Source organism: Equus caballus, chromosome 2 (assembly GCF_041296265.1).
Source record: "Equus caballus isolate H_3958 breed thoroughbred chromosome 2, TB-T2T, whole genome shotgun sequence".
Taxonomy (NCBI): domain Eukaryota; kingdom Metazoa; phylum Chordata; class Mammalia; order Perissodactyla; family Equidae; genus Equus; species Equus caballus.
In genome coordinates this window covers 17,025,103-17,038,868 of record NC_091685.1, presented here as the reverse complement: position 1 = coordinate 17,038,868, position 13,766 = coordinate 17,025,103, and the positions used below count along the sequence as shown (strand labels likewise).

General features: G+C 38.7%; 1 protein-coding gene across 40 annotated transcripts in view; it reads right to left on the bottom strand.

The window, feature by feature from the left end:
- The window catches only part of SCMH1 (Scm polycomb group protein homolog 1), a 185,828-nt gene that overhangs the window by 147,413 nt on the left and 24,649 nt on the right, over positions 1 to 13,766 (bottom strand). The window lies entirely within an intron of this gene.

The window sequence follows — 13,766 nt, the reverse complement described above, 5'->3', positions numbered from 1 at the left end:
CATTGCTGAAAGAAATGAAAGACATAAATAAATGGAAAGACATCCTGTGTTCGTGAATTGGAAGACCAATACTGTTAAGATGACAGTACTACCCAGAGTGATCTAGAGACTCAATGCAATCCCTATCAAAACACCAAGGACATTTTCTTGCAGAAACACAAAAGGCCATCCTAAAATTCACTCCAAATAGCTTAAACAATCTTAAAAATAACGAACAAAGTTAGAAGACTCATACTTCCTGATTTCAAACTTACTACAAAGCTACAGTAATCAAAACTGTGTGGTACTGGCATGAGGACAAAATGAAAGAGAACAGATGCCTAGAAATAAACCCTAAAATATACGGCCAAATGTTCTTCGACAAAGGTGCCAAGACCATTCATTGGGAAAAGGATACTCTTTTCAACAAATGATGCTGGAAAACCTGAACACCCATATGCAAAAGAATGAAGTTGAACCTTCACCTTACACTGTATACAAAAATTAACTCAAAATGCATCAAAGACCTAAACATAAGAACTAAAATTACAAAACTCCAAAACACAGAGGAAAATCTTCATGACACTGGATTTAGCAATGATTCTTGGATACGACATCTAAAGCACAGGCAACAAAAAAGAACCCCAGATACACTGGATTTCACCAAAATGAAAAAAATGTGTGCATCAAAGGGCACTATCACTAGAGTGAAAAGACAACCTACAGAACGGTAGAAAATACTGGCAAATCGTATACCTGATAAGGGATTAATATCTAGAATATATAAAGAATTCGTACAATTCAACAACAAAAAACCCTCAAACAACCCAATTCAAAAGTGGGCAAGGGACATGAATATACATTTCTCCACTTACCTATACAGAGGGCCAATAAGCATATGAAAAGATATCATCATTAATCATTAGGGAAATGCAAATCAAAGTCACAATGAGATACCACTTCACAACCATTAGGATGGCTATTGTGGGGGGAAAAAAACCCTAAAACAAAAAATAAGTGCTGATGAGGATATGGAGAAATCAGAACCCTTATGAATTGCTAGTGGGAATGAAAAATGGTGCAGCTGCTGTGGAAAACCTCAAAAACGGAAACAAAGAATTACCATAGGATCCAGCAACTCCACTCCTAGGTATATACCCAAAAGAACTGAAAGCAGGGACTGAAACAGATACTTGTACACTAACGTTCACAGCAGCATTATTCACAACAGCCAAAGGGTAGAAAGAGTCCAAGCGTCCATCAATGAATGAATGCATAAACAAATGTGGTATACACGCATAATGGAATATTATTCAGCCATAAAAAGGAATAAAATTCTGATACTTGCTACAACACGGATGAATCTTGAAAACATTATGCTAAGTGACATAAGCCAAACACAAAATGACAAATATTGGATGATTCCATTTATACTTGGTAATAGAATAGGCAAATTCATAGAGATGGAAAGTAGAACAGAGGTTACCAAGGACTGGGCAGAGTGGAGAACAAAGAGTTATTTAATGGGTACAAAGTTTCTGTTTGGAATGATGAAAAAGTTCTGGAGATGGACAGTGATGAAGGCTATACAACACTGTAAATGTACGTAATGCCCTAAAATGGTTAAAATGGTAAATTTTACGTTATGTATACTTTACAATAAAAAAAAGAAACAGGTAAAAAGGCAGATCTGCACCAGGGTTTGACAGTCTCATTCAACCGTCTCACAACAGGAACACAAAAAGCTTCACAGGAACTTTCAAGAAATTAAGTCCTGAGTCATAGCATTCCCTTTCTTGGGTAACCCCAGATGTAACCTGCTATCTATTTTCTTTATGACCTCTCATTTAGCATGTTTCCAAGCTGAGGATCTTCTGATAAACACATCCTTTCTTTGCATGTTACTATCTATAGTGTGGTACAGACAGGCTTTGGATTTGAGAATCAACTCAGTTACTAGCTATGTAAACTTGGACAAGTTACTAAATGTCTCTGGGACTCAATTTCTCCATCTTTAAAGTGGAAATAATAGTGTCTACTCTAGAGGATCTGTGAGGGTTGAATGGCATTATCTATTTTAACGAATTAACATACATAAGTGTCTGATAGATAGGTGGTGCTTCTCTGCCTCCCTAACTTTGTGTCATATTACCAATCACAGTTCTCTGTCTGCTGGCTCCGTTGGCATCCATGTGATCATCACCACAGCTCTCTGTGGTTGAGAGGGCCTTGCTACTGTCTCCATCAGAAACCTTCTCTCAAAGGCCAACATCCAAAAGACCAAAAGCACATGCAGACAAATCCATTTTCTGCCCATCTCACAAAACTCTCCTTACAGGATTCCATCCTCCCTGAGGGCAGAGACTGTCACAGGCTTATTTTATATCCCACACGTTGCCTACTAGAAAAAGTAACTTTCTCAAGTTTTAAATTGAACTTTCAACAATTCTAAGTTCTTCATAACAGGATCTTACATAAATTTCCAAGTATACAAGTTCTATTTCTATACTCGTAGTACCAAACAATGAGATAAAAACAGTAAGTATGGTTCTCTTTCAGTGATAGGAACACAAGCAAAATATATAAGGTGTTACTAGGTGTGACAAGTGACCATTTCAAAGCCTGCTACATTATAAGTGGCTTATATTAAAAGTGCCAGAAATAACAGAATGAGTCCAATATTCCACCATGAAAAAAATTCAATAATGAAGTTGATCTGATGTTAGAAAAAATATATTACACAAATCAGAAAAATCTCTATCTAATCTCCGCTTAAAAAGTAAAACATCAAGTCACGTAATGATCAGAGAACAGCATCAAATCAAAATTCATATAACTGATTAACTCCTAGATCACAGTGGTCAGACATTCAATTTGACCTTGTCTGACCTAAATTCCTTCAACAACACCAATTAGGATTACCGTAAGTAGATATTTATTAAACACGCCTAAGTGAAAAACTGGAATCAAGAGACAGAGAACGACAGAACAAAGAAACTGAAAAGTCACAAGGAAAAGAGGCTAGCATCATTTTGTTAAAGGGACTTTCACATGGTTAATTTACAGAACCATCATAGGAGGAGGAACTATACGCTAGGTTCTGTGCTAAGCACTTTAAAAACGACTTTTTTGTTAAAGCATAATATACAAACTGAAAAGCACACAAATCCTAAGTATGAAGCTCAGTGAGCTTTTACAATGTGTCTACAAACCAAGAAAAGAGATCACTGCCAGCACCCAACGTACTCTCTTATGTCCTCTCCCAGTCATTACTCCACCCAAGCGTAAACACTGTCTTGACTTCTATCATGGTAGATTACTTGCGCCTGTTTTGAACTTTATATAAATAAAATTATGTCAAACGTACTCTTTTACGTTCACTTCCTTCCACCCAACATTTTGTTTGTGAGACTCATTCATGGCGTCCCTACCAGGCACTTTTATCTTCACTACTTGATTTAAAGCACTCAACAATTATGGCATTTCCCATTTAGGTTAAAAAAAAAAAAAAAAAAGCTGCGGTTCTGAAGTTAAACAAGATTAATTAAGGCATTCAAGGTCACACAGTTACTAAGTGGAAAGGCTAAAATTTTAAAGTTTTGTCTAACTTCAAAGTCCATCTCTTTTTGGTTCCATTATGATTGCTTACTACAGTTTAAAAACAACACGAAGTCAATCCCTTCCCTAGTTTACTTATCACAGGCCATATACAGGATATGGCAAACAGTCAAGTACTATGCAAATGTAAGAAATTATTATTAGCACAAAAAGGAGCTACAAGGGCAGTCGCTTTCAAATCTCTTTTGATTGTGACCCACAGACTTAAACCAGCGCATTTTTACAACCACATGCATTCCCAAAAACCTTACATTCTGTAAAAATTATGTAGTCAAAATAGGCTCGTCCCTGGGAAAAACAGAGTTAGGAATAGGCTACCAAAAGCCCATGGAACTTTATATCCTTTACACCCACACCTCCACAAGGATCTCAGTCATTAAGAAAAGGTTAAATTAGGCTCAACAAACTGAATTAAAAAGAAGGAAGAAGGGTATGATCCATTTCAGAATAATTTCCAATTAAAATGATTTTTAAAAACAAAGTTTTAATGTGTAAAGGAACAAATGTGTAGCTATCCAGAACATTAAGCTTCTAAGAGTGACTTGTTTCCCCAAGCTTTCCTGGAGTGAACATTTGAAGGCATGTCACCATCTGCAGACAGGAGCCACTTAACAAAACATTTTCATGGCAACAAAATTAAAACCTGAGGTCAGAGGCATATGGCTTTGGGGGCCAATAAGAGACTATTAACCCATTTGCCATCTTTTATCTGTTCACACTTCCCAAGCAGACCTTTGAAGGATGCCTATGCTACAAGGTACCAGAGATCTCAAGATCAACTTTATTTTATTAGCGTCTAATAGGACACAGCTCCACAAGGAAAACTACCTCCTCAGACACAGAGCCCTGAGAATAGACTAAATTCTTACCTGCTTATGCCACGGAGACAGGTACAGAAGTAATTTGGGCTCACTGACACAGCAGCATCTATAAACCATTCTATAAATTCCCCTAAATCTCAGGTTCTTAGCCTAAAAAAAGTGTTATGATGACTCCTTGGCATTAGCCAGAGTCTGGAATGAATCCTATAGAATTACAAACTTGGGGCAACTATGCTTTCTCTGTACCAAGAAACTGAGATGCAACTTAGACTTAAACTTGACCTGACTCATTCTATGTCACTGAGTAGTCACTTCCTTGGGGCTTCAAATTCTTCACCTGAAAACCAGGAGAGGAGAACTCTATAGCGCCTTCCCAGGCGGGTCTCATGTTTACTATAAACTAGCTACACGCCTCTGCTTCCTCATCATCCGCCTCTACAAGTTTCTGATTTTATGGCTGCAGAGAAAATCCTATTGCTATTTAAATAAGGGACATTGTTCAAGAATATCAGTTAGTTTTCCTGCAAGCTACTCAGGCAATTGTCCTGACACTCATTTCTGCTGGGAAATTTGGGGACGACCTCTTTCTTCATTGTAACAGTAAGACCAGAGGCTACAGAGGGGCTGCCGGTGGAGAGTGTCTTATGTGAATCTGAAACAGGACAGCAATCTCAGAAAAGGGCCCTCTTCTCTAGAAAACTGACCTGACTGAGAGGGCGTAGAATAATCTTTGAGATGTGGTATTAAGCTAAGGCGTATCATAGATTTAAAAAAATGTATTTTGGGGTGATACAGAAAGAATATATAATAAGCATTCCAAACAGCTAAGGCAGAAGAGTTGCACCATTTGCTAGCTGTCACTCAGTATTTATTAGGAATCTTCCTCTTGCTAATCCTGAGAATAACGTCTTTTCAAATAAGTCAGAAAACCTTTGTTTATAATCACAGAACCAGCAAGAACCAACAGGCATGAGAAGAAAAAAACAAAGCCCAGTTTCACTTCAGAGACAAAAGTTCATGGTTGCTTAGCTTTTTGACTCAGTTTGTTTTTTTCAATTCTGGAAATTCAGCATTTAGGACACAAGATGCCTCACTCAACTTTCTCAGTTTTTGACCCAGCAATTCATCCCTTAATTAAAATCTACTTTAATTCTTCCTCATTTTAAGTCTCTGGGGTTCGCTGGACCAGGATTAGCGGTAACTTATATCAGAAAACAATTTAAGTTTATTTAATCGAAATCACTGACAGGTGTCTAACCTGTGCAATACTCTCTAACATAGAGTGGTGATTCATAACTTTTTTCCCCTGCACTGACTGACCCGAAGAATACAAAACACTCCTATCACTGGGGCAGGCTCACTGAAGAAGTGATTATCTTTTCTTTGCTTTTTTTTGAGGAAGATTAGCCCTGAGCTAACATCTGCTGCCAATCCACCGCCTTTTTTTTTTTTTTTTTTTGCTGAGGAAGACTTGCCCTGAGGTAACATCCATGCCCATCTTCCTCTACTTTATATGCGGGATGCCTACCACAGCATGGCTTGCCAAGCAGTGCCATGTCTGCACCCAGTATCCAAACTGCTACGCCACCAGGCCAGCCCCAAAGAACTGATTTTCAACAAGAGGGTAGGAGGTAGGATTTGTCTGATGGGGAGGGAGGCTCCCCTGGCAAAAGTGTTGTGGACTCTCCAGGGGTATTTGTGTAATTAGGAAAAGCACCTCCCCCAGTCCATATGCTTCTGCCCCTGCCCTTCCTCCTGACCCAGGATCTACAGCACAGCCGCCCAACAGAAACGTCATTCAAGCCACTTACATCATTTTGTTTTCTAGTACTCACATTTTTTAAAATTTGAAAAAGAAACAAATTTTAATAGGAAAATAATTTTAAGAATGCATTTTATTTAACCCAATATATTGAAATATTATCATTTCAGTCACTAATCATCATAAAAATCAATGAAAATACTTTATATTCTCTTTTACATTGTCTTCAAAATCTAGTGTGTATTTACAATTATAGCTTATCTCAATTCAGATGCTAAATTTTCATCAGAAATATTTGTTCTGTATTTAAATTTCATAAAATTTACAGGTGAAAAAGATTCATATACCCAAATTATTTAAAACATACTTAAAATTTTTCCAATAACTATACTGAGGTTCAGTTTTTAAATTTAAAGAAAATTAAACAAAATTTACAATTCAGTACTTAGTCACACTAACCACATGGCTATCATGTTAGACAGCCCACACCGAGAGGAAATGAATGATCAAATTAAACATTAAGCACTCGCTATGTGCCAGCAGTGTTCTAAGCACTTCACTCGTACTAAGTCGCTCAGTTCTCACAAGAGGTCCTGTTATGATCTTCATCTTATTGATGAGGAAACCAGTGCAGAGAGATGTCTTACAATTTGCCCAAAATTACACAGTTAGTAAATGGTGGAGCTGGGATTCAAAGCAAGGGAATTTGGCCCATTTCTTGTCTCCGAGACTTAGGATTTTCCCAGGAAAACTGGGCTATTTAGGATGTCCCAGGAGTAAGTGCAATCTTTTGCCTACGTCTGGCTAGAGGCTCCCAGCATTGGCTGATTTTCTCCATTATATGGCCCTACCTTGGTTATATATGTAAATTAGATGTCACTCTCCTGCTTAACATCTTCCAAAGGCTCCCCACACCACTTAAGATTAAACCTGAGTACTTGACCCTGACTCATACAACCCTACAGGCTCTGACCCCTCCCCTACCACCTCCTCTCCTACACCTCTGTGTTCACTCTGCTCCAGCCAGCTGGCCTTCTCTGCTCCCGATGCAGGACAAGCTCCTTACTACCTTAGGGCCTTTAGACTACCTGGAATGTTCCACCCCATATTTATATGGCTGGCTTCTTATCATTCAGGTCTCAGCTTAAATGTCACCTCCCCAGAGAACCCTTCCCCGACCACTCAACCTGAAGGAGTCACCAAACGCTCTCTGTCATACCACTCTTAATCCTTCACAGCAGTTAGCAAATTTAATCCGTTCCTTGTCCATTTATTGTCTCCTCCCCAGGGCCTTGTCTGTGTTATTTACTCAGCACTCTATCCAGCCCTGGAATAGTGCCCGGTACAGAGGAGGCCCTCAATATTGGAATGAAGTGAATGAATGTTAATCACTAAGGAAAAAAAGGGCCTAAAATTCAAAATTTACATGACCAGAACACAGTGACTACTTTCTGAATTTAAAAAATATTTGGATATTTTGTAATTAAAACTTATACTTGATTTCTGAGAGAGGACTAGTTAAGGAAAATCTCTTAAAATGAAACAAAAACAAGCTGGGTCCTTCAGTATCCTGAAAGTCACTCTCAAATTTGACAGGATCATTACATAAAGGTGATGAGGATGGACGGAGCTGAGAGACATAATCATGAACATAATTTAGCTTTTCAAAGATGTTTCCGAACACAGTCCTCACAGCTTATTAAGGAAATCCACATAACATAAGGCAAATTCTATCTGATTAAAACTCATTTAAAATATAGGCATTGAGATGACAAAAGATTTAGAAAGTATGAGAAACTGCATAGCTACCTAGCAGCACTGGAAAATAGAGAAGAGTGCCATGGAAGAATCAGAGACTCTGAAGAATTTCTGTAACATATAATCTAAGCAGAGCTATACAACGGAGACAATCAATCAACGCTGCGAGTCTCTAACCAGACACAGGTGAAGGGCTGTATTCACTCCTGGGGCACAGTAAATAGCCCAACTGTCCCGGGCAAAGACCCGAGCTCAGAAACAAGAAATGGAAGTTGATGGAGCGCATGGAGACGTCTGAGATTTTAAGACGCCCCGCTCTATGCAAACAAAGCTTCCAGGTGCAGCGTTTGCCACTAGGCACAAAACGTACGGTATTATTTTTATTAATTTTTAAAGAAACTTTAAAAGGAGAAAGAGACAACAAGGACTATATAAAGAACCTACTCTAAACGTAACACTGAAAAAAGATTAACTAAAGGCATTCTCAGGAAAAGGCAATGGGATGAGCTGAGATTAGAAAGGATAGCCTAGGAGCACAGAAAATACAAAGAGATACAAATAATGAACAACCTGGTAAGTAAAATTCCCCACAGGTACAAAGCAATGTAAACAGGAAAACTGCAATTTAATCACAAATATTTGAAATGTATTTGCACTCCTGGCTTCTAAATTAGTTTAAAAAACCTCTTTCAGAAAAGTCCTAAAAAATCACCAAAGAAATTTCAATACAGCTGGGTGGGTAGAGGGACAGATAGATAGGTGATATTAACAAGTAATGGTAAAATTTAGGTTGTGGATATAAGGTTTTTCATTGCAAAACTCTTTCAATTTTGTTGCATGTTTGAAATTTGTCATATGTAAAAAAAACCCAAAACTTTAAAATATCTCAAAGAAGCTGCTGCCTCAAAGCTCAGCACTGGGCAGTAGTGAAAAGGTGGTGGGCTGGAGCAGAGACTGCAGGAAAGAACGGACAGTAACTGCTTTTCTGCACTTTTATATATAATGACTATTTCATCACAACAAACCTGAAAGGTGGGTGACATTATCTCCATTATACACACACACACACACACACACACACACACACACACTCTCTCTCTCTCTCTCTCTCTCTCTCTCTCTCTCTGAGGCTGAGGGCTGAGAGTACTTTAACCAAGTTACTTGAATATCAGTGAATATCAAGCCTGATCAAGCCTAGGGTCAAAATATGCATATAGGTTTAAAAATCTTCCTAAAAATCTAAATCTATCTTTACTATTTATTTTCTACAGGTATCTAAGAAAGTGACTCTCTCTCAGCTTTACTTGGAGAAGCACTTTAAAAAATGAGAACATGTGAAATACTTTATAAAACATAATATTTTTTTATGATATATTATACAAAATATAAATGACTTCCAGCTTCAAAGACCTTTATAATTTTCAAAGTTAACTGACTTATATTCTGTCTTATTTGTATTACAGTTACATACATCTTTCACAGTTCTTTTAGCACTGAAATTCCCTTGAAATTAGGACCCAGATCTGATTCATTTCTACAGTCTTTCTAACAGTATCTTGAATAGTAGTTTAGTGAGTGTTTAGTTAAGGAAAGAACGTGATCCTCACAACAGATCTGCAAGGTGGCTAGGACACCTATTCACATTATTCTTATTAAGCACTTCAGAAACAGAGGCAGACTAACCTCTGATGCTAGTGCTCAGCTAAAATGCGCATCCGTTGAGCCAGGGCTCCAATCTTTTCCTATTGCACTACCAACTCCAAAAAGACACCACGCCTGATTCTGTAATTGAGAGTCTGGCAGAACGTCCAAAGGAAAAAGCTTGAGTTATGTTATTTTTTAAATGTTTGGAAATCCTGAAATATGGATCTTAATGAGAATACAAAATGTTTGTAAACTTTGATTTCCTTCTGTTTTATTGAGACACAGCAGTAGAAGAAAAATGACAGTGCTTCTTAAAAATCCTAAACTTGGGGGCTGGCCCCGTGGCCGAGTGGTTAAGTTCGCGCGCTCCGCTGCAGGCAGCCCAGTGTTTCGTTGGTTCGAATCCTGGGCGCGGACATGGCACTACTCATCAAACCACGCTGAGGCAGCGTCCCACATGCCACAACTAGAAGGACCCACAACGAAGAATATACAACTATGTACCGGGGGGCTTTGGGGAGAAAAATGAAAAAAATAAAATCTTTAAAAAAAAAAAATCCTAAACTTGGTTATAAGTTACCTAAAACTCAACAAAAACAGAAGTTGAAATATAACAGCTAACATTTATACTCAGTTCTTTGGAGCAATTCCATGTATCTACATTATTTCATATGAGTTTCCGTAACATCCAGTGAGAGATTTCCATTATTCCCATTTCACTAATGAGGAAATTTCTGAGTTAGTTTAGAAAGTTAGTAGGTGGTTGAAGTGGGATTTGAAACAATCTAGGCAATGCTCTTTGCAGTATACTATGGTGTTACCTGCTTGCACAACACTAGTCAATAGCCTTCTGACTTGTCTCTCTACTACCATTCCATTGTTGTATGGCAACCAGAGTAATCCTTCTAAAACAAACATTCAATCACGTTGCTTCTTTGCTTAAAATCCTTCAATGGATCCATGTAGCCTATAGAATGCAATTCACTGAAGTCCTTGGTATTGCATACATAAATTGAAAGCCTTTAAGATTTGGCCCCTGACTACTTCTCCAGTCTCATTTCATCTTTTCTTCCTCTAAGTTATTGTAAAGGATCTACAGTCCCTCAACCATCTGCAACAAAGTCCATTTTCCCATTACCAACACTGAACTCGTCAACTTACAACTCACCCTTCAAAATTTAACTCAGAAATCAATGTATCTCCTTTTCCTTGCTCAGTCTTCTTAGCTCTTTTCCCTAGACAATCATTTCCTCTTTTATGCTATGTTTATATCTGCTTCAAACGTATAGCATTTAAATACTGTATTACAATTCTTTGTTTACATACCTCTCCTCCCTATTTGGCAGTGAAGCCCTAAGTGAAGTCTTATTCATCTTTATATCCCTGCCTGACAGTAGTAGACATCAGATACATGTTAGTTGAGTTGAATTCAAATACACTCACTTAGAAAGTACAGAAGTGTTAAAACAGGACTCGAATTTTGTAAAATACATATGTTTCAAAGGGGGAAAAAAGAGCCTGAAACCCTTTAACTAAACTGTATATAACAATGGGAGCTGCCCTGAAGGTCCCTGCTAGTACCTTGTGCCCCAGCTGGACCTCCAGAAGGTTCATTACTTTCATATTACTACTGTGGCAATTTATTAATAAGCTCAGCGCAAGCAGGACAAATTGAAATGACAGCTCTGGCAACTAACATCTCTTATTTATCACTAGAGCTAGCCTCCCACTGGCAGTGCCATGGATAAGCGTTCCTCAATGCAAAACAAAATTTACAGAGTATCTTCTAAGAGAGCTGCAAACATTGTGACTGGCACTAAGGGGAATCCAAAAAAGTATAGGTCCTCGTTAGGACAGGAAAAGAACGTGTTCTTGAAAAATAACTGAAAACTGAAAAACACAGATTCAAACGTCCATTAGAAGTAATGGTAAAGAATTCATTATGTAATTCATCATTTACGGGTCAAGTGCCTATCCAGAGGCTAACTGAAGTGCCACTGGGGCTCTTCTTGTTTCACCCTGATGGAGGCAGGTGTTACAAAGTATGCATGAGAAGGAAACCAAGAACGAGTACCAGGCATTCTGGTAGAAGGAAGGTCTGTAAAAGTAAAGCCCCTACCCCTCCAACAGGCTGAAGGCTTCTTGGTACCAAAGCATCCCCACCAATGATTTAAGCCTGCTCTCCTGAGATAAAACAAAGACAAATCATAAGCTGACAACATAACAAAAGTAAACTTTATAGTACAACTGGACATACAAATATGGTTTAAAAGAGAAGAGAAATAAAAACTATAAATATTTCCTATTCCTATAGGAAATTATAAAATTTTCTACTACAGGGTAGGAAGCCCTGTGGATACAGGGAGATACCACATCCTCTTTGTCTTTCACTGATGACTACAGTACCTCCAGGCAGCTTCTTAGCGCTGCCATTACAAAGTGCAACAACCTGCCTGTAATAAACGACAGAAACTTATTCTCTCACAGTTCTAGAGGCTAGAAGTCCAAAATCAAGGTGAAGCCTGCAGGGGAAGATCCTTCCTTGCCTCTTCCAGCTTCTGGTAGCCCAGGATACTAATCCAGATTTTGGTACTGATGAGAGTGGAGTGCTGCTCTAACAAATACTTAAAAATGCGGAAGTGGCTATGGAATTGAATAACGGGTAGAGGCTCGATAGGAAAAAACCTAGATTGCTTTGGAGAGATGGTTGGTAGAGATATGAACATTAAAGGTGCTTCTAGGGAGGCCTTAGAAGGAAATGATGAATATGTTACTGGACAGTAGAGAAAAAGCACTTCTTGTTTGAAAGGGGCAGAAAACTTGTCGGAATTGCATTCAGTCATTGGGTGAACTTGTAAGTGATGAACTTGGATATTTTGCTGACAGGATTTCTAAGCAAAGTATTGAAATGTGGCCTAGTTTCTCCTTGGGGCTTATGGTAAAATACAAGAAGAGATATACTGAGGAATGAACTGTTAAGCAAAAAGGAACTGGCCCTTGATGATTTGGAAAATTCTCCACCTATCCAGACAGCATACTCTGGAAATAGGGCCAAGGGTGTGGCTGAACAAACTCATGGCTAGAATCAATCATCTCAGAAGCTAGGAATAGAGATACTGTTACCCAGGAAAGATCTGTGGAGGACCCTCTTGTCAAACGGTTTGGACCCCCACGAACTGCATGGGAGACTGACAAGGTTTTTGGGAATTTTATACAAAAAGTACTGCCAGCCTGGACTGAAAGGAACGGAGATGGAACAAAATGAAGGAAGAATAATACCAAGGGCAGAGCCACAGATGCAGATGTCTAGGCCAGTGGGACCCTCTCAGGCTGAAAGGGCACTGCCCCAGAAGAGAGAGCATGGAGCAACAGAGGATTATCCCCAGGCTTTGAAATCTAACGGAATTTGCCCTACTGGGTTGGGAATTTGCTTTACGCTAATGATCTTTTTATTCCTTCCATTTTGTCCCTTTTGTAATGAAAATGTCTTCTTACGCCTGTCCTATCATTGTATCTTGGAAGCAGGTAACTTGTTTTCTAGGTTTCACAGGTCAACAGATGGAGGAGAACTTGGTCCCAGGATGGACCATACTAGAGTCTCATCCATATCCGATTTAGAAGATGAGATTTGGGACTTTTTGAGTTGACTATATGTAGGCAAGATTTTAAACTTAGAGTTGATGCTGGAATGGGTTAAGATTTTGGGAGATGCCGGGATGGGGTGAATGTATTTTGCACACGGGAAGGAAACAAATATTGGGGGATCAGAGGGTAGACTGTTATGAGTTGAACTATATTCCCCAAATTGTGTTCTCCTGGTACCTGCAAATGCGACCTTGTTTGGAAATAGGGTCTTTGTAGACATAATCAAGTTAAATGAGGTCATTAGGATGGGCCCAAATCCAGTATGACTGCTATCTTTATAAGAAAAGAAAAACACCATGTGAAGACAGACACACACAGGGAGAACACCACGTGAGGCAGAGACTCAGTGATTCAACTGCAAGCCAAGGATTGACAGCGACAAGCTAGAAGAGGCAAGGAAAGATTCTACCTAAAGTCTCAAAGGGAACGTGGCCCAGCAGACACTTTAATTTTGGAGTTCTACTCTCCAGACTATGAGAGAATAAATTTTTGTTTTAAGCCAACTAATATGTGGTAAAATTTGTTACAGCCGCCCTAAG